Here is a 19,624-nt window from a genome sequence, read left to right on the forward strand (position 1 = left end):
ACTGATCTAAACTCAGGAATATGAAACACTATTTGATTTATTTACCCTGCCAAGAAACAGCGTAAAGAAAAACTCCACCTAGCAACTACAGCATTACCAAAGTACACTAGCAGGGAAACAAACCATACTTTTTTTTTAATTCCACAGGCTATAGCAGATGAGCCTGCAAGAATTACTGTGACTCCCATTCCTGTGTTCTTAAAAACACACTACATGCACTTGTTTTTAACAGATATGCAGATGCCTAGTATTTTAATGACATTCAAACTGAGGGTCCATGACCCAGGAGAAAGCCAGTATGGCTTATACAAACAGGTATAAGTAGTTATTTTTTAACAGATGTGCTTACATTGATACATTTTACTCTCACAAGCAGGTTGATGACAGTAACCAGCTGCAGCTTTCAGATGTCAGGCGCCTAGATTTCAATGTTCCTGCAACACCTCTCCTTAGTCCTAGAAGGGCGGGTAATGTTCTTACTTCCTTTTGCAGGCAGGCAGACAGTTACACTTTGTCACTTGCCGGGATAAATGCATACACCACTGGCACAAGTGCCATAACTCTTAATTAGCCAATGCAGCATAAAAAATTGCCAGAGTTCATGCCTGATTTTCCGTCATGTCGGTTACAGAATTGATAGTATGTTAATAATAGTTAGCAACATGTTAACTATTCATAAGAAGTTCATACACTTGTGATACGTGAAATTAAAATTTGTCAGTGTGGTTATTCCTTTACATAAAATGGGTTTTCTACTGCAACTGTTGTTCACAAGATCATAAGCTCAACAACCGCATCGTCATATTTTGTATCTGCAACAAACAGGATATGTGGCAGACGGTGACCTGACATCCCTGATGAGTTCAAGTCCTTTCTCCAGCTGACACAATAAATTTCTCTACACTGTCCTTATTTATAGCTTAAATAGGGAAGAAAATTCCTGGGCACTTGACATTCATAGCCTTCTGGCAGAGACTAAAGCCACGGAAAAGTGGAGTGTGAACCAATTTTGGCCAGTGGTTTAGAATATGGTGATTCCTCTACTCAAAAATAAATAACAGCCAGTAAATTATATTTACAAAAAGGCACCCTAAAAAATTGATAAATTCTAGTCATGGGTGGACTGGCTTAACAACTTTGCTAGAAGATTTTTTTAACAGTCACAGAGTGCAACCCTTCTAGTCTACAGGTATTTTTATAAAGCAGGATCTTAGAAACAGTTTCTCCATGGGTAAAAGAATCAGCCGTTTTTTGGTAAAGAATTTTTAAGCATTGGCACTCGAGTTAATTGATAAACTATTAAACTGTTAAGTTGCAATTTATAGCAGCTATAATGGCAAGAATATTGGAGTTATCACCCTGTTCTGCCACTAAAGACATACCTCATCTGTTATAGCACGAAATACTGTAAGATGGTTTGTAATGATGCATATATCTTGTTACCTGCTGATAAAAACCTATCAGTAGTGACAACAGTTTAATTATATTGCACATCTCCTGCTGGCTTCCAAAGATTTCTGCTGCTCTTCACTAATTTCTTGGCTAAAAAAAGTTATCAGTCTCCTTATTTTACACTACTACATTAATTTATGAATGGAAGACAGAAAGCTTTTATTATCTGCTGAGGTGCCTGAATTCTTTGTATTGTCATCATGATATAAAAATCTAGCCCTAGCTGCCCATAAATCCTGAAGGATGGTGGAGAAAAGGCCCCACGTCAGCTAAAGGATGTGGAGGAAATCCCAGACTAGACCTCTCACAGGGATGTACAGAATATTATCTCAAAGGTGGCACTCAGCCCTGGCAAAGTGAGATCTTTGCTTGTATTGATACAGTACAGGTAGTTTGAATGAAATGTCTTTCTCTTATCTCTTACTTCTTTCTTCTTTTCCTTCAGGTTCATTCTGAGCATGGGATCGTAGCACCCATCATGGGAACAGCCCTGGCCCAGCAACAGCAGAGGACCCTTCATTAGGCAGGAACCTCTGAGGTGGACACCAATGGCTAAGGCTCAGCGTTTGGCAAAGAAGCAGTGAGAAAGTAAATTGATCTGGGATTAACAGTATGAAATCAGAAGTCCTTTTTCCTGTGAAAGAATAATCCGTGTGTCCAGGTATTGGGGATCTCCAGCATGGTCCTATCTCTTTCAGCTCCAGCTCAAAAAGGAGCTCTAAGCATATATTCCCACGAGGACCTATTAATAGCACATTCTACCAGAGTTTGGTCTTTGCAAAGACAGCTATATCAGCATGTTCGTCAATATGTCAGCATTTATTCCTGGACTGAAATCCTGTCCTATCAAAGCCTGTAAAATGGGAATCAGAAAACTGGGTTGAGTAAGAAGAATGTCTTTAAATTCGGGAACTCCTGATAAAAATGAAGGTTTTGCTTTATACATATTTCTCTGAATAATGAATAGCTGATAATAAATAATTGATAGTAGGGATTTCTCCCCTCCATTTCTGAGCAATTACTTTTGGAATACTTTTGAAAATTAGAAATATTTTAGCATGCATGCACAGCAAATGGGCATATTTGAGACATTTTTGCTTTGCCTAACACACTATAATTTGGTGTAGAATATTGAAAATGTATTATAATAATGAGAATTGGCAGTGCATTACATTCCTGTAGTTAACATAACCTTTGAAGTCACTATTTTCCAGTCTGAGTTTTTAAGTCAATGGAAAGACATCATGAAAAACATGAATTCAATTCACTCTCCAGGGTTTTAGCTTCTACTGATGGTGCAGTCATGAAATAGAGGATATAGCAACAAGACCATGTCATGTAGGGAAAAAAAAAAAAAAAAAAGGAATAAAATATGTACTTCTGTGCAAACTGACAAGTTTATTCCAGCAGGTAAGGTTGGGCTTCTGTGCTTTCCTAACCCCTACAAGCAATAACACTGTACTGGCCTGCAGAACAGTGATCTGCTTTACACCACAAAACATGTTATTTCGATAAAACAACATGTCTCACAGAGGGGCTGTTCTGGATTGTCCTTCTCCTGTATCTACTGGCTGCAGCAAACTGAGCTCCCTCAGCACAGAAGAAGGAAATATTTGACAGAAACCTGGACCTGACATTGGGAGGTTTGTGTCAAATCTATTACTGGCCATGGCTTGGAAGAGACTGCAAGCAGAAGTAAGAAGGAACTTTTCAATCTTCAGAAAAATTCTAGCACTGTATTATCCATACCACTCAATTACTCCACATCAGCTTGTACCTCTGTTCCTTGTGATCTCTATTTTCACTGAAGATCTAGGAAGCCTCAGAATTGATCTGACCATAATATTTTTTTCCTAGACAATTCAAACATTCCTGAAGACAGCAGTGTATCACAGAATCATTTTGGAACAACTGTTAACCTAGTGCTGCCAAGTCCACCACTAAGCCATGTCCCCATGCACAGATCTAAATATTTTAAATACCTGCAGTGTGGTGACTCAACCGCTTCCCTGGACAGCTGTTCCAATGCTCAATAGCCTTTTTGGTGAAGATATTTTTCCTAATAGCCAGTCTAAACCTCCCCTGGCACAACTTGTGGCTGTTTCCTCTTGTCCTATCACTTGTTACTCAGGAGAAGAGATCGACGCTCACATTGCTACAACATCCTTTCAGGTCATTGTAGAGAGACATAAGGTCTCCCTTCAGCCTCTTTTTCTCCAGGCTAAATAACCCCAGTTCCTCAGCAGCTGCTCATACGACTTGTTCTCTAGATCCTTCACCAGCCAACACTCCCACCCAACTTGGTGTTGTCTGCAAGCTCTGCTGAGGGTGTACTCAGTCCCCTCATTCAGATCACTGATAAAGATACAAAACAGAACTGGCCCAAAACAGCCCTGGGGACTACCACTGTGACTGGCTACCAACTGGATGTAACTCCTTTCACCACTACTCTTTTGACTCAGCCATCCAGCCAGTTTTTTTACCCAGGGAACAGTATGGCTATCCAAGCCATAAGCAGCCAATTTCTCTAGGGCAATGCTGGGGGAAATGGTGTTAGAGGCTTTACTAAAGACTAGGTAAATAACATCCACAGCCTTTCCCTCATCCATTAAGCAGGTCACCTTGTCATGGAGATCAGGTTAATTAAGCAGGACCTACCTTTCATAAACCCACACTGACTGGGCCTGATCATCTGGTTGTTCTGTACATGCCATGTGATGATACTCAAGATGATCTGCTCCATAACCTTCCCTGGCATTAACATCAGGCTGACAGGCCTGATCAGTTCCCTGATCTTCCTTCAGCCCTTCTTGTAGATGGGTGTCACATTTGCCAAATTCCAGTCTACTGGGATGCCTCATTTTGCCCCTTTTCCCCTTCGTATCTAGTTTAAAGCTCTTTCAATGAGCCCTGCTCACTCCTGCATGAGGATCATTTTTCTCCTTTGAGACAGGTATACCTCATCTCTTGCCAGAAGTCCTGGTGTCATGTAGACTGATCTACGATCAAAACCCCCAAAATTCAGCTGGTGACACCAGGCTCAGAGCCAGGCACTGATCTGCTGACTCTTTCTGTTTCTTCTCTTATCATTCCCTGCAACTGGAAGGATAAAGGAGAGCACTACTTGTGCTCCTGATCTGTTAACCAGTTGCTCCAACTCCCAGAAGTCTGTCTTGCTTGCCCTCAGGCTTCTTGCTGCAACTTCATTGCTGCCTACCTGAAAAGTCAGTAATGAGTAATAATCTAAGGGCCATACCAGGATAGGAAGCTTTCTCTTCACATCTTTAACCTGGGCCTCAGAGGGGCAGCAGACTTCACTAAGCAGTGGGTCTGGTCTACATATTGTGCCTTCTGTTGCTGTCAGAAAGGAGTCTCCTATGACAATGACCTGATTTTTTTCTTTATGGAAACTTTTTTGATGCAGGGCAAAAGCTATCTTAACCTCAGCGACACCTCCATGGTAAATGAACTACTGTTTGGTTCCACTTGCACAGTCTCATGCCTATTATGTGAAGGCACCTGGGAAGGTGGAGTAGTCACAGAGGAGACATGCCTGCTGTGCCAGGCAGGAACTTGCTGCCATTGACCTCTGTCCTTTAAGTCTTTGTGTTCAGCCAGGCAGAGAGAGGATAGGGGATCCTCCATATTACATGCTGCAGCCTCTCAGTGGGCTGGCAGCTGTGTCAGTCATGGTGGGTGCAGAGCTTGGAGAGGCCATGACTTTCCACCAGTTGGATACCGTTACTCCTTGGTTGAACTGACAGGGCCCTTCCTGCAAGCCCTTTTGCCTGAGCTGCTGCGCAGGCTGCCGCACCACACCCTTCTTGCCTGCCCTGGTGGCTCACACTCCCTAAGGACTTCTCTTATACACAGAGCAGGGGGCTTGCTCACCATTGCTCCAGGTCCCTTCAGCCACTGTCACCTAAGCTGCAGGTTCCTGGTGGCTCTCTCAGCTCCTCTCAGGTTCCCCAGCTCAAGAACCTCCCTGTGCACCACATTAGAGCTCTTCACAGCCAATCATGCCGGCGCTGGAGCTGCTTGCCTCCTTATAATGTTGCACTCTAAAGAGCTTACGAAGCTGACCTTTACTGTTTGAGTTTGTAGAGCTGAATTGATTGTGACAGGCTATAAAGCTATGCTACTTGTTCTTAAAGAGTTTAGAACAGTCCAGTAGGCTTCCAAAGAATGAATTGAATACCTCTATTGATCTATAAAACTCATTTGTTTATACTAAGTTGATCTCTAATGAAGTATCTCCTTCCAAGATAAAATAACGAAGTGATACCTTTCCATTTATCTAGTACATCATATAAATTGATAACTGTAAAAAGAAATAAACACAATCGTAACAGGCAAATGAAGTGCTGTGCTAATGACTTTGGAAAGTATATAAAAACATGCTGTGATAATTATAATCACAAATCTGTTCTGCAAGATCAGACTCTTAAAAGAAAGCAGCACAAATATGTCTACTGTATACAGAAGGAATCACAAGGTAGTGGTTGTGCGCAGCAAGAATTTCCTAATACTGACTTTTACAGATGAAATTTTGTAGGTTCTGACAATAGAATCCTTCACAAGTTTCTGCCCCACTTCTTTTTCCTCCTGCCTTTAAGTTTTATTAGGTGGAAAGTAGTATTTTTAACAACAGACTCATAAATGCATTTGCTTACTCAGATTGACAACAGGCTAATACCTTCCTATTATACTGCTATCAGCTACAGTGTCTCCATATCACTGTTTTCAGTAGGTTTCCAGTTGACTAAAGATTTTCAGTTCTTTGCCTACATTTAATGTTCTTTCAAGTGTATACACTAAGACAGTAAATAACTTTTCTCCCAGCTTTTTGTTTCTGTCTTGCTATGTAAACCACGGTCACAGCAATATCTGGTTTTTTCTCATGTTTGCTGTGTGGGTTTGTTAGGAAACAACGACGAATTTTCACTGGCTAGTACCAATTCTCTGTACTTGCTTTATGTCTTTCACACAGCAGAAACAGAGAAACAGGTGCTAGGTATAAGGTTAAATGCAGTACTTAAGCTATGTCTTTTACATTTATAGCAAATCTTATGAGACAATTTTAGAAAACATTAACCAAAACCAATTGCAAGCTAAGCGATGTATTTTTTCAATACAAGAAAGAAAGAAAACCAAGAGGATGTTAAAAGCTGTAAAATACTCACAAGTCTCAGAAAAGCTGTGCAGCAAGCCGGCACAGAAGTTAGGATAAAATTTACACTAGTGACAGCAGCAATGCTCCACCCCCTCCTCCTCCGTTCTCTTTTACTTTCAGTTGTTACACAATAATATAGGACTATGTTTGTACTAAATATAACACAGAACTTATTCTCACCACAAATAGCAGATACAAAGGATTTCCTACTGCTGTTTCTGAAAAACGTTGAAACTTGGGGAAAAACAAAACAAAACAGGACAAAATCGTGGTGAAAGACGTATACCTGTGATTTAGAAGGCAAGCAAGTGACTGACAAACAAGAAAGGCAGCTTATTGCTGGTCCAAACAGCAACATTTATGCATGCTACCTCTTATCCTTCCATAAAGGGAAGAAAGCGTACAGCTGTCTCTGCACGGTCACTTCCCCCTTTGTAGCTTAAATGTATCCTTCCCAGCTTGAGCTCTGAAGAGTTGCTTAACTTAGAAGCAAACGCTGTAGCTTCATGCTGTAGCTCCTCCTCCTCCGTGTTTTACTGTGCAGCTACCACAAGGGGGGAAACACGAGTTGCCTCTTAGGGCAAGACCGAGAAAGAAGAGCACAACCGTGGAAGAGGGTTTCAAGCATACAAAAGAGCTTTTCCAAAAGGTGCAGCATGCTGTGGGAGGACAGGGCAGAGAGGTGTCATAAGTCCAGGTGACATCAGAAGAGGATCTCTGTAAAGGAACTGAAACAATTCTCTGCAAATTGCACTGAACTCAAAAGTTGTGGATTTTAGCTGTTAAGAAAAGGTGGTTAGTGCCTATGATAATCACAGGATATGGCAGCTGTAATTCTAAATCCTGCTTAGACACCTCACAATGAAAAACCTTTCTAACTTGAGTTGAACTTCATAAACTTTGTCCTGCAGATGAAATTTGGCAGCTGCCTGGTGTGCTCTCAGGTTTCCAAGAAGAAGAGTCATACACTCCAGAGGCAACAGTGAAAATGGTACTTCCTTTCTGTGTACTCTTCTTTTGTCCTCTTCTGTGGGTGCTGGTTGTTATTCTGTGCATGTCACACTCTGTGAGGTGGTAAAAATATTCTGCAGCTAAATGAGAATGGTTTAGAAACTACTGTCTCCTTACTGAAGAAGAGATATGTTTCTAGAGTTGGACACTTCCTTCCTGTTTCTCAGTGAATTAACTTTTTTTCTTTTTTTTTCCAGGAATGCTATTATAAAACTGGTGAACAATAGCAGTCAGTTTCCTGTGCTGTGATATTCTATTACCACCAGATTCAGAAAATCTACTTAAGGACATTAGTAAGACTGCTATATCTTGAACAACTGTTGTACAAAAGAGAGAAATAAGGACTGGAATTGAGTGTTCGCTAACAGTGTTGCATGACAGATTCACTACATGAGGCAGCTTACTGTCATTTCTCAGCATCCCTGCGCACAGTACCCTGTGGTCTGATGCTTGGATCTAGTATCCATTCTGGATGCAGAGGAGGCACCAAAGGGAAATGTCAGCACACTGAGTAGCTCCTGTACAGGATCTGGTTTGCTATCACTACCACTGCAAAGAACCTTCCAGCAATTGAACACAAGACAAAAAAGCAGAACTCACAATTGCATGCTTTCCTGGGACTCTCGTCTCTCTCAGATGACATTACATCTGTGTCTCCAGAAAAGCAGCTACTCATGCTCCTTGCAGTCTGTCTCAGTGTAGAGTGTTAATGTCACTTTTTAAGTGGTTGCGGAGATCTCAAAGGTGAAACCTGCCTCAGCTGGAGGCTGCTAGAAACCTGGGCAGGATCTGAAAGAGAAAATGAAAGTACAGACTTAGCTGGAATTGTACAAAAATAGAAGTGAAAAGAAGATACCAGCATTGCAGGAAAAAAACAGCAGCCTGAATAAATATTTAAACCAAAAGGAACATGCTCATTTACTAACTATCTTATGATAAGGGTACTTCTTCTACAAGAAAGTAGTCATAAACACCTCTGTTTACATAAACACCTTCAGTTAACTCCAGCTCAACGAATGAGAGTGAACGATTTCAAGTATACATGTGAATGTATTTGGACTTAAGATCCCAAAGTCTCTCATATTTGATGCTGTTTAAAACTGAAGGAAAATAGATTGTTTTCCACTTGTCTTCGCTTTTTGACATGGTGCCTTCTCTGTACTATAACTTGTCAGAATTTTCTCAACTAGGAAAAGTTTATAAGCAAACAGCCAAAACCAGGCACACAAAGCTTTAGGTATTCATGAGTTATTCTGTGGGAAAAGAGGAAGAATCACTCAATTTTTTTTTAATCACTTTCCAAACAGTTTCCTTTGAACACTGGGAAACGGAAATACTGCATGTAGGGTGGATTTTTATTTTGTTCTTAACTACCTCTCTGGGTTTGTTCCTTTTTTAAGAATTAGATTTTGCTGGCAATTCTGAAGTTAAAAAGTTTTAATTTCTAGATTAATATAAAAACTGCCCCTAACATTGAAGTAATTGTAGATAAAAGCAATGCAAGTATCAGTACGTATTATCTTACAAGAGTGTGGCAATACCACCTGCACTCTCTCAAAATTTAATTCTCATTAATTTTCTTAATTACACAAAAATATCCTTCCTAATTACACAAGGGACATTTTATGGTCACCTAAACACTACTAACCATATCAAGGTGTTTATTTGTAGCATAAATTATTCTCTTACGAGCATAATACCCCTTTCTAGTTTATGCAAGATTCATTTATAGTGGACACAGGCTATTTGGCAAGATATTGGCAATTGCTCTCACTAATGAGCTACTAAATTCTTATTTAGTATTGTAAATGAAGTGAGAAAGAATGTAACTTATATCATGCGAACAGTAAAGTGAAAACAGATGCATGAATGTCATCTTGAAAATACAACAGGATAACTGAAAAATCAAACATGACCATCCTGATTTGAAGGAACTGTACCCAAATGTTTTGTGCGACTGCACAATAGCCAACAAAAAGTTTGTGTTTGCTATACTCTTAAAAGTTTGCCGGTACTCTCATGAAATTCATTCCTTTGGAACTGGTATTAGTTCTGCTGCTGAACACCAGGAGAGGAAGTATTGCTGCAGGGGCAAGAGTGAAGAAGGGGGGAAGAAGGCTTTTTCAGAGCAATGTGATATGAGTGATTGCAGAAAAATGCCATATTTTCTGAAGGTAGTCTGGGAAAAAATGGCAGTTCTTGGAGAGCTGGACACCTTCAGGACGTCCCCCAACCGGCTCAGTCTCATAGCCAACTTTCTTTGCTAAATTTCTGAGTGCTTAAAGATGGGACTGCGCTGTGCTCTTCTCACCTTCTGTCTTGGTATCAGTTCTTTTTAAAAAAAGTCTTGAAATGGAGGCCTGCTTTGATAAGACATCAGCTTTGATAAGCCATTATGCTCTCATAACCATAATGAGTTTCTTTTTATTTATTTACACTGAACTGCAAGATTTTTAGAGAACCCGAACCCAAATGCACAGGCAGATGCAGAGGATGGTAATTGCAATTTGAATAATGTATCTTCCTGAGTATTTTTTTATTATACTGTTTCTGCTGTGTTTGAAGTTTTGTTGCAGGGCTGAACTACTACACTCTCAATTATTAACATCATGGATTTCTGCATAAGAAAATTAAAGAGCTGTTGTTTTCTTGCTCTAGGTGACAGAGTTGATATAAAGAGCAGATAAGCATGTACAACTTTGGCTCCTCCCAATCCCAGCGTGGCAGCTGGAGGACCTAAGTCAAGGGGAAGCAGCTTTCTGCCTCTAAGGAGTCACATCCCAGTCATCCCACCAGCATTCCTCATTACTGCATGTTGATTAAGATTAACGTGAGCCTTGATTCTAGTGGTAATGGCTAGCATTCAAGTGCCTTGCTCCTCAGCAGGAGAAGATAGAGGAGAACTCGTATGATGAGGGAAGGTGTATTTCTGGAAATCATAAAACTTCAGCAAATCATATACATAACTGAATTTGGGAATTCTCCTGCACCAGTGCTGTAACAGCATATAAACCTGTATTCAAGACTGAAAAAATTCTATGGTGGAGTAATTGCTGTGCCAGGATATGCATATAAGAAACATATTACTAGGTGGGAATGTGTGAAAATCTATGCAAAATCATGGGTGTTATAGGACTATGGATAATCTGTCTCTTTTTTCTTACTAAATTATAATGTGTCCTATATTACAAACTCTTCAGATTGGTTCTTAAAAACTTCTGACATCTCAAAAATGCTATTTAATTTCTACACACATCTGGAGATACATTAATATTCTGCATTTCAGAAGCATTCACAGTATTTCTGGCATGTTATAATTTATAAACTATTGCCACTAAGCATGAGACATTCCTATTTAAAGAGATAGTCTTTCCAAAATAAACCACATCAATTGCTAAATTAGCAAAAACAAAACAAAGGAGAGGACATTCAATGCTTAAAATTAGTAGGAATACGGTTTTGTATCTGAAAAAAGCTAACACAGAAAAATGAGAAGCTCTTAGTTGGAGTCATGAGAGGAACCTATAATCTTAAGTATTCTGTTTAGTGCCTTGTGAACAAACACTATCCTATTGAGACAAAATATTTGCAGTATTGCAGCCTAAAAGTTTTCCTTAAAGATTCATTCCTTAATGTGCATGACAGATACAGAAAAATCATATATAAAATAGAATAAATATGTGAATAAAAAAAGCTGGCCAATATCCCAAAAGGCATGTCTTAATTATAGCAGTTCTCTCAAGTTATTCTGTGTTATTTCTCTCTGTGTCAATCAACCTGGAACACAGTGGCCAGACCATAAAAGTCTTGCAGTCCACTCTGTCTCAGTGGTCTCTGATGGAGAGAGCTACATGCCAAATCCACAAAACTGTTAGAGAATCTAATCCTTATTTAAGTTCCCAGCTAGTTCCCATAGGAATAATTCTCTACTCAAATGCTTTTTTTGAATTTAGGTGCTATGCACATAATTTAGATAACTTGGCACTTTCTGAACTTGGTAGCTGAAGCCTAGTGCAGTGTGCCTTGGGAGTCAGGCAGATGTAGCTGTTAGGTTTCACATGCTGAACAGGACATAGACTGAATTAGCCAATTAACAGGGCTGGGAGAAGCCTTTTGAGGGTTTGAATGCCCTTGGCTGCACAGATCATACCTGGAATCGTAGCTCAGGATCCTCCCCTGAAAGCAGTACCTTTCTTCATTTTAAACCACAACATCCAAAACATGTCTGTCAATCTTAATCTTTTATTTTATTAGATAAGCATCTTATAAGTGTTACTCAACAGAAATTCAAGAACAGTGAATTGAAGAGTGTCGTGGTTTAAGCCAGTCGGCAAGTCAGCCACGCAGTTTCTACTCTCCCCGCTCCCCCGGAGGGATGGGGAGGAGAATCGAAAGAATGTAACTCCCACGGGTTGAGATAAAAACAGTCCAGTAACTAAGGTATAACACAAATCACTACTGCTGCCACCAATAATAATAATGATAAGAGAAATAACAAGGGAAGAGAATACAATACCACCCGCCGAAAAATGAGCCCAACAGAGCAGAGAACGTGCCCTCCCGGGAAACTCCCAGTTACATCTCCCGGGCATGACGTGCTGTGGTATGGAATACCTCTTTGGGTAGTTTGGGTCAGGTGTCCTGTTCCCTGCTTCCTCCTGGCTTCCCCTCCTTCCTGGCAGAGCATGAGACTCACAAAGTCCTTGGTCAGGGTAAACATTCTGACCAGCAACTGAAAACATCAGCTTTATCAGTATTATTCCCAGGCCGAAAGTCAAAACCACAGCGCTGCACCAGCTACTAAGAAGGAGAAAAACTGACTGCTGCTGCTGAACCCAGGACAAAGAGTTAAAATGAAACATCATAATAATGAAACAGAGTCACATGGGAGGGGGATTTGTCGAGATTTCTCAGTCTTAGTTGTATGGACACCCTCTCTGAGGTTAACAGCCTGCTTTGTGGCTCACTTTACCATTTGCAGTTGGAACTTTCAGGAATATAGGAGAATTAGATCCTAACTCATATGATGATACAGATAACTAAGTCTTACCAAAAAGAAATAACATACAAAACAGAGCTGAAAGAGGCAAGAATGCAACTGAGTAATGATGTGTATTCTATCAAGATTATTTCCCCTTTTTTTCCTTTTTAATACTAAATAAAATAACCATGACATACGTACCATATTTCTCATTTGATAATACTGTTCTGTAGTTTCATTATACTGTATTACCACTGGTTTCTTTAACACTCAGCTTTTGTGATAAAGGTATAAATCACTCAGTGGAAAGTAATTTCTGTATAGAGAAAACAAGAACTTTGGCTACCAAGTGGACAGAATGTATTGTAAACACTGGAAATTTAAGAGATTCTGCACAATATACTGTATTTAGCCAAAAGGAAGGAAAGGGATTTCTCCAAGTAGTTTAAATTAGGAGTCATACCAAATTCGAGGTTGTCTTTGGTTTTGTCGCATCACTTCCAGGTTACTAGGGTATATGAAGAGCGTTTTTATATATTATGATACACTTGTTCAATATTAAACTCCCACATCACCCCACAATATGTTGCTTGCTCCTTTACGTGAAAAAAATCAATGTGCTTTCTGTGGGAATTCTTAATATGTAGGACACTATGTACAGAAAGGATGAATGCACTGGGAGTTACCAAAAGTTTTGACTACATGATAAAAAAATAGTGTTTTGAAATTTACTATCAAAAACTGGTAATTTTGCATTTCAGTCCTGGAATTTTTTTGCCAGCTTACTGTCCTCAGGCCAGCAACTTGTCCCATCTGTTATTTCTTACCTTTCCCCAGAGCATCTGTTATTCAGAAGGACACAGAAATATTCAATATGCATAAGAATAGAGATTCCCCATTTTTAACCTCCACTTCTTGCCCTGAATTCTTCTATCCTCTCTCTTGCGACTGATTAGACTGTGTCACTAAAATTCATTATAGGAAATCATATGATGGGACATAGCAGCAAAAATGTACAGGGAGTTTCCAAAATTCTCCATTTCCCTGATTATTTATCTGTGCGTACTTTGATGTACCCTGAAACCAGCCAAAGATAAGATGTTCATGGGCAGGATTTCCTGCAGCAGGCCTCTGATCTAGTGAGCGGTTCTGGTGAATTGTCTATATCAAGGTCCAAAATGGAGTTGACTTGAAAGTACAAACAAGAACAAGTACAAAAAGGACAAGAACAGAAGCAGAGACTGTTTATGGTGGCTTTGCAGCTGCTCAGACTCATGGCCAGACCAGGCCTACCCACAGTGATACAAGAAGATCCCTGCTTTCCAGAGATACAAGGCCTATAATGTGACATTTATCTGTGTGAGAATTTCAGTGTTTCCTAATATCAGCATGTCTAGCTGCCCCTGATCTATGACTTGCATTTCTTGCTGTTCCAGGAGATCTGCAATCTGCTCGAGATTATGCAAAATAGGAAAAGACCAAAGACTGACTTCTGGGTTGTGTCCAAACATGGAGTGTAAAGTAGCAGCAGCCCTTTAAATTGCCACTGCAATGAAGTCCAATCTGAGGAAACTGATAGTAAACCAAAATCTTTTGTCATTACTGTTAGATCAAAGTTTCTGTGCATTGAAATAAAAGATGAAAGGTGCTCAGCAGATTATGATACTCTGCAGAGTTGAAAATGTGGGAGAAAAAACCCCAGCTTTTTGTAATATAACAATGCTGAAGAGATGAGATTCAAACCACCCACTGCTGCTAACTTTGCCTTCTTTTCTGTGTCTCCAGAAGCTACTTATACAGTACTTTGTCCAATATAACCAAAGAGTAGCCTCCAGATATAGCTGGAATATAAATAAAAGTCATGTATACTGAATTTTAATCAATATAGGCAGAGACATTTTTTCATTGGAACAAGCTATGAAATGGAGTTAAAAAGACTGTAGAGGACATCTCAATTAAGAATGCAAGTGGTGATATATATGGCTATTAGGCTTCATGTATGTATTTAATAAACAAATCAAGCTCCAACTCTGGAAAATACATCACCTCAAAAAGATTTCAGTTTGTGAGAGTGCAACTACATATAGCCCATAAACCCTATGTAATGAAGATACTAAGTAGTGAACTTGCAGGATATGGAAAGATAATCAGAGTAGGCACACCCCAGAACAGTCGACTTGATATCACCTGAGAAAAGCTGATAAAATCTCTCCAAAATCTTAGATGCAGAAAACTATAGCATTTCTTGTCACTTCCCAGTTACCTAAATCACTGACAAGATCTTGTCATTTAGGGCTTTTTTTACCACAGGATTCCTTCTGAATTGACTCCCACTGAATTTAGCAAAGCACATCTATTTTTGTGAAGGTCCCAATGTAAATAGTTTCCTGTCTTTAAAATGGATGTTGTGTGGCTTAGAGGAGGGATACAACGGAGTTCCTGCTGATATTACACTTTCTTGCAAACCTTTACATGTATTTATACTAGTGGAGACTCTGTAATTTCCTAGATTTGCATTACATGCAGCTGGTACATAAAATTGCATGCTTTACTTGTTTCATTCCTGGGTGACTGTATGAAATCAATTTCAATCTACGCTCATACACATATCAATAGAAACTGAAACCTAAATATCTGATAAACACAGTTGTCTTCTGGGACCCCAGAGGAGCAAGAGATCCACTTTGACTGGGAGAAAGGGCTAAGTCTTTACACTGAATGTAGGAAAAAGTGATTTGAAATTCTGGTGATGGTGTAAGTTCATAATATCCTGAACCACAAAGTCTCGGAGGCTTTTTTCATTGCCAGTCACCCCGATTAGCAAAAGCTATATTCAGCAATTTTTAATAAAACGCTGTATTTTGTACTTTGGCTGAAATAGAGTGTTTAGCTTAAAATGGTGGGTTTTGCTATTTTGTACATTCCTCAGAAGCAGGGTGAATATATGAAGCTGGGGACTTTCTCATGTGTGCCTGGGGAATGTAAATGGCCATTGTGTGATTGGTGAAGGACAATTGCTATGTAACTTGAGGGTTTAAAAGTATTAGAAATATTAATATATTCCATCTCATCATTTGAAAATAACTTCCTCACCTGAGAAGAGCAGAGATGGTTTCCTGTGGTCATTCACATCGTGATTTGTGTGGGGTTTCTCTTTCCTCCTCCCTGCTCCAGTGGTTGCTGAAGACCTACTCACAAGTTTTGTTCTTATAGCACTAGTCTCCACTGATCCTTTTTCCTTTCCAAAGCAAAATTTAGATTTCATGGTCATGTTGACCCATACTACTCTGCTGTGAAGGTGAGCACCGCTACCATAAAGAGACAACTTCACACTCCATAAACATTGGTCAACAATAGAAAGCTTCCTGTGCCATGCTAAAAGTTTTTCAAGAGGTAATGGTGAATATATATGTAATCTCTCGGTCTGAAAGGGTCTGTTAGGATCTGAGATTTTATCAAGGATTCCATTATTTACTTTCTCTCCTTTCCGTTTCTTTCCCAAATAAGGATGTTGGCCCTTCAGATTTAGATGAGTCTTTCATTTGTGATTACACCTTCTTTTAATATTTTGCTTAAAAATACATCACTGATTTTTCTGATGTATATGAAATGTTCTTCAGTTGCATGTAAAATACAGCTTTTACTTATCTTTGTTAAACCAAAAATTGAATTGTAAAGGTTTTGTGACACTTTTTATTCCATCCTTCTGCCTCAAGGAGTGAATGTGTGTGTATAAACCACAGCTAGTGGATATTTTATTGAAGTGCTCTTCGAAACCTCCAGTACACTGAAGAACTTCACAGGGCTGTGAAGAAAGGAGTACACCAAAGGTAGGATGCTGTGGCAAATGCAGGGGGACTGAGAGAATGAGAAAACACATAGCAGAGAGACAGGTCTTAGAGGTACTCAAAAAGAACTTACAGAGGACCAGAGTGAAGTGAGCATTATATGCTCTAAATTAGGATCAGAAATGCTGTTCCTTCATGCAAGGATCAGTGGGCAAGGAGGGTGATACGTTTAAAATATCCATGATCTATTGCTACTAGTTTATATATTATACACCTAGAAATATTATAAACACGCAAAGTAAAAACTGTTGTCTGACACTGGAATGCATGCTTCACTTATAAACCTATCCCAAACAGAGGATCAGAAAAATAGTAAGAAACAGGGATAGGACAGGTGGTTTTCAACCTTAATGGTTCTACAAGATCATTGAGTGAAAACATTAACCTAGCACTGCCAAGTCCACCACTAAACCATTTTAGAGATTAAGGCAGATTTGAAACACGTGTCAGGTGAGGAAACAGCAGCTGCTATAAATTGGTATAGCCTGCAGTTTTGCTGCTACATGATCAATGCCTACCAGTATAGAGGATTTTGTAGTTTTCACTTCCTGAGAAACTACATTTCTACCCAAAAAAAATATCATATCACATCCTTCTCTGTAATAATGGCTGCTGCTGTTATAACTAATAAACATTAGGATGCTAGTTAGCATATCTGAAATACGTGTTTATAAGAAAGAGTCAGTTTTCTAAGATTTTTCACTCTGAAAAAGTTCACTTGCATTATGGTCATGTAGAAAGATGAAGGTACTTATAAAGTGCGAATATCAAGATTAGAGATGATTATCCTGTGGGTGAAACTGTTAATATGGACTTCTTAAGGAAGATTTATGGAAGATTTTCACATCTAGGAGTCACAAGGATAGGAGAAAGTGCTGACTTTAAAAAACAGACAATTCCATACAGTAGATTAGCAAGGAGAGTTAGCAGATATGCAGATGATATCTCTGAAGCTGAAAAGATTTGTGTTCCAAAAGCCAGAACCATTTAATTAGTTTTCTAGAACCTTTGACTCTGTTGAGTGTATGAGATATGAAATAATAGACCATTCTAGTAACATATACGAACATTATTGCGAAAAAGAAGTCAAAAAAACATGTTGACAGGAAATGAAAACATATTATTTCTAAGTTGAATAAAGGATAAATGTTTAGAGGAGCTTAGTGGTCTAATGTTGCAGGATAGTTCACTAAAGTTTGTAAGTTTTTAAATGAGCTTCAGCTCAATAAAAGTATCTTCTCTTAACCAGATAGCCAAGTGACCAGGTAAAATAGATTTTCAGGTGGGATGTTAGGCTTTTAAGCAATTTAGACAGGTGTTTAATTCTTCTATCCTTTTTTTATTAATTTTTTTCCTCACTCACCTTAGAAGATAAGGAGATATGGAAACGGCAGTTTCTTAACCTTTTGAGTGAAAAATGAGTTTACGATTGCTACAGAAGAACTGTATCTTAAATCAAGTTTTTTGTGGTTTGTGAATAAATCTTGACTCTGTTAGGATTACTTTCAGTTATGTATTTGGAATTAGTACTGCAAATTGAAGTGCTAGCTTTTTTTCATGTGGAACTGAAAAGTGTTATAGGAAAGCTAGGAAATGCTATCTATTTACTGTATGCTATTCATAGTAAGTAGTATGGGAAAGCATGCAGTAATGTGTCCTCTTTCTTTAAATTAACTTTTATAAGCTTCTTCTTGAGTAAATGACTATTACAATTCAGTTTTCAATTGCATATCTGTAAATGAAACCATTGTTGAATGGGGGATATTAATGAATACTAAACCAAAAAGATGTGTAGTTGCAGAATTAGCTTGTTTGCTCACCTTACATCCATACACAATGGATTTTTTCCCCGCAGTCAACAGAGATTTATTCTGCAGAATTTAAGCTTTTATTTTTTCTAGGCTACATAACCTAAAGAGTTGTGAAAAGAGCTTTCCATAAATTCACTAGATGTAACTGATGGGATGTTATCCAGGAAGTGTTTTTAAACAATAAGGAGAAGAGTTGTGTGAACTATACTTTTCTAACACTGATAAAAAGCCAGTCAACAGTATGAGGAAAATGCATTAACTACTGTACTGGTGACTCCAGCAGACGCAACTAGCTATTATGTCTATCTGTTGACACGTACTAGGGAAAACTTTCTGTCTAGGTAACACAAACACAATCCCTTCTCCGTCTTCCCTTGGCCCTTTCCACCATGCTCAAAAACCTGGGACTACACACAACTGAAGCTGCAAAAGGCAGTGACCCTTTGAAAGTGCTCAATTTCTTGACATATTGTTGTATTCATTACCAAGGAAAGCATCGCAAACAGTACTGGTATATATTGTGATTTGAAAAGCAGGTCAACTCTGTGCTTATTCACTCTGTGAATATATGATATAATGCTTATAACTCCATGTAGGCACTTGCTGAAAAGTATCTTGTCTGCCAGAAAGTTGCTTGGTCTGAATGGCAGCAACTGCTATAGGCAAAACTGGTGTGTGCACGGGTTTCCTGGACTGTATAGAAGTCAAACTCTTATAGACAACTAAAGCAGCCTACAGCAGAACAGAAATAGGATTGCTTACTACAAATAAAACCGTATCTTGTTTCTATCAATAGCATGATTAAGCTGGTACTTTACTCTGAAGTAAATAAATATATTTTTTAGTATGTTGGAGCAAGTAGTGGTTTTTTTCCCCTGCTGTTTTAAGAAGCATCAAAACTCAATCCAAAAACATAGTTGTTTGAATTACAAGTTCTGCTTTTACTGACAATTTTAAGAAGATTCTTTTATGCCATACTTCACACTAGCATGCATGTCAATTTTTTGTTAATATTTCCATTAACAACCAAAAAAAGTGTTACATAAGTCTGAACATATTGTAACAACTTTGATGTTAATCCATGTAAGAGCTTCTCTACAGAGAGATTTAGAAAACTAAGGCAAAGCAATTAGAGTGATATGCATAAATGAAGAGAATTACCACCTGTGTTCTGTTGCCTCTATTTGGCAATAAAGTGACTCTAGCTCAGATCACTTCAATAGCAACCTCAAATAAAGGTATACCTTTCATTTCCAAAGGATTACAGGTAAGAAATGTATATGCCAACCAAAGATTTTCAGCTTTTGATAGGATATCATTTTGGGAACTGATAAATAATCTAATTCTT

At 38.8% G+C, this 19,624-nt stretch overlaps 1 protein-coding gene across 2 annotated transcripts in view; it reads right to left on the reverse strand.

Moving 5' to 3' along the window:
* The window catches only part of IL15 (interleukin 15), a 29,370-nt gene extending 22,321 nt beyond the window's left edge, over positions 1 to 7,049 (reverse strand). Inside the window, exon 1 of one of the 2 annotated variants that reach the window (XM_080613754.1) lies at positions 6,912 to 7,049. The gene's annotated coding sequence lies outside the window, so the exon portion shown is untranslated. Of the gene's footprint in view, positions 1 to 6,635; positions 6,685 to 6,911 lie in introns of those variants that run through there. The other variant, XM_080613755.1, reaches the window with a different exon arrangement.
* Between the last annotated feature and the right edge of the window lie 12,575 nt (positions 7,050 to 19,624).

This window comes from Psittacula echo (genome assembly GCF_963264785.1).
Source record: "Psittacula echo genome assembly, chromosome: 1".
Taxonomy (NCBI): domain Eukaryota; kingdom Metazoa; phylum Chordata; class Aves; order Psittaciformes; family Psittacidae; genus Psittacula; species Psittacula echo.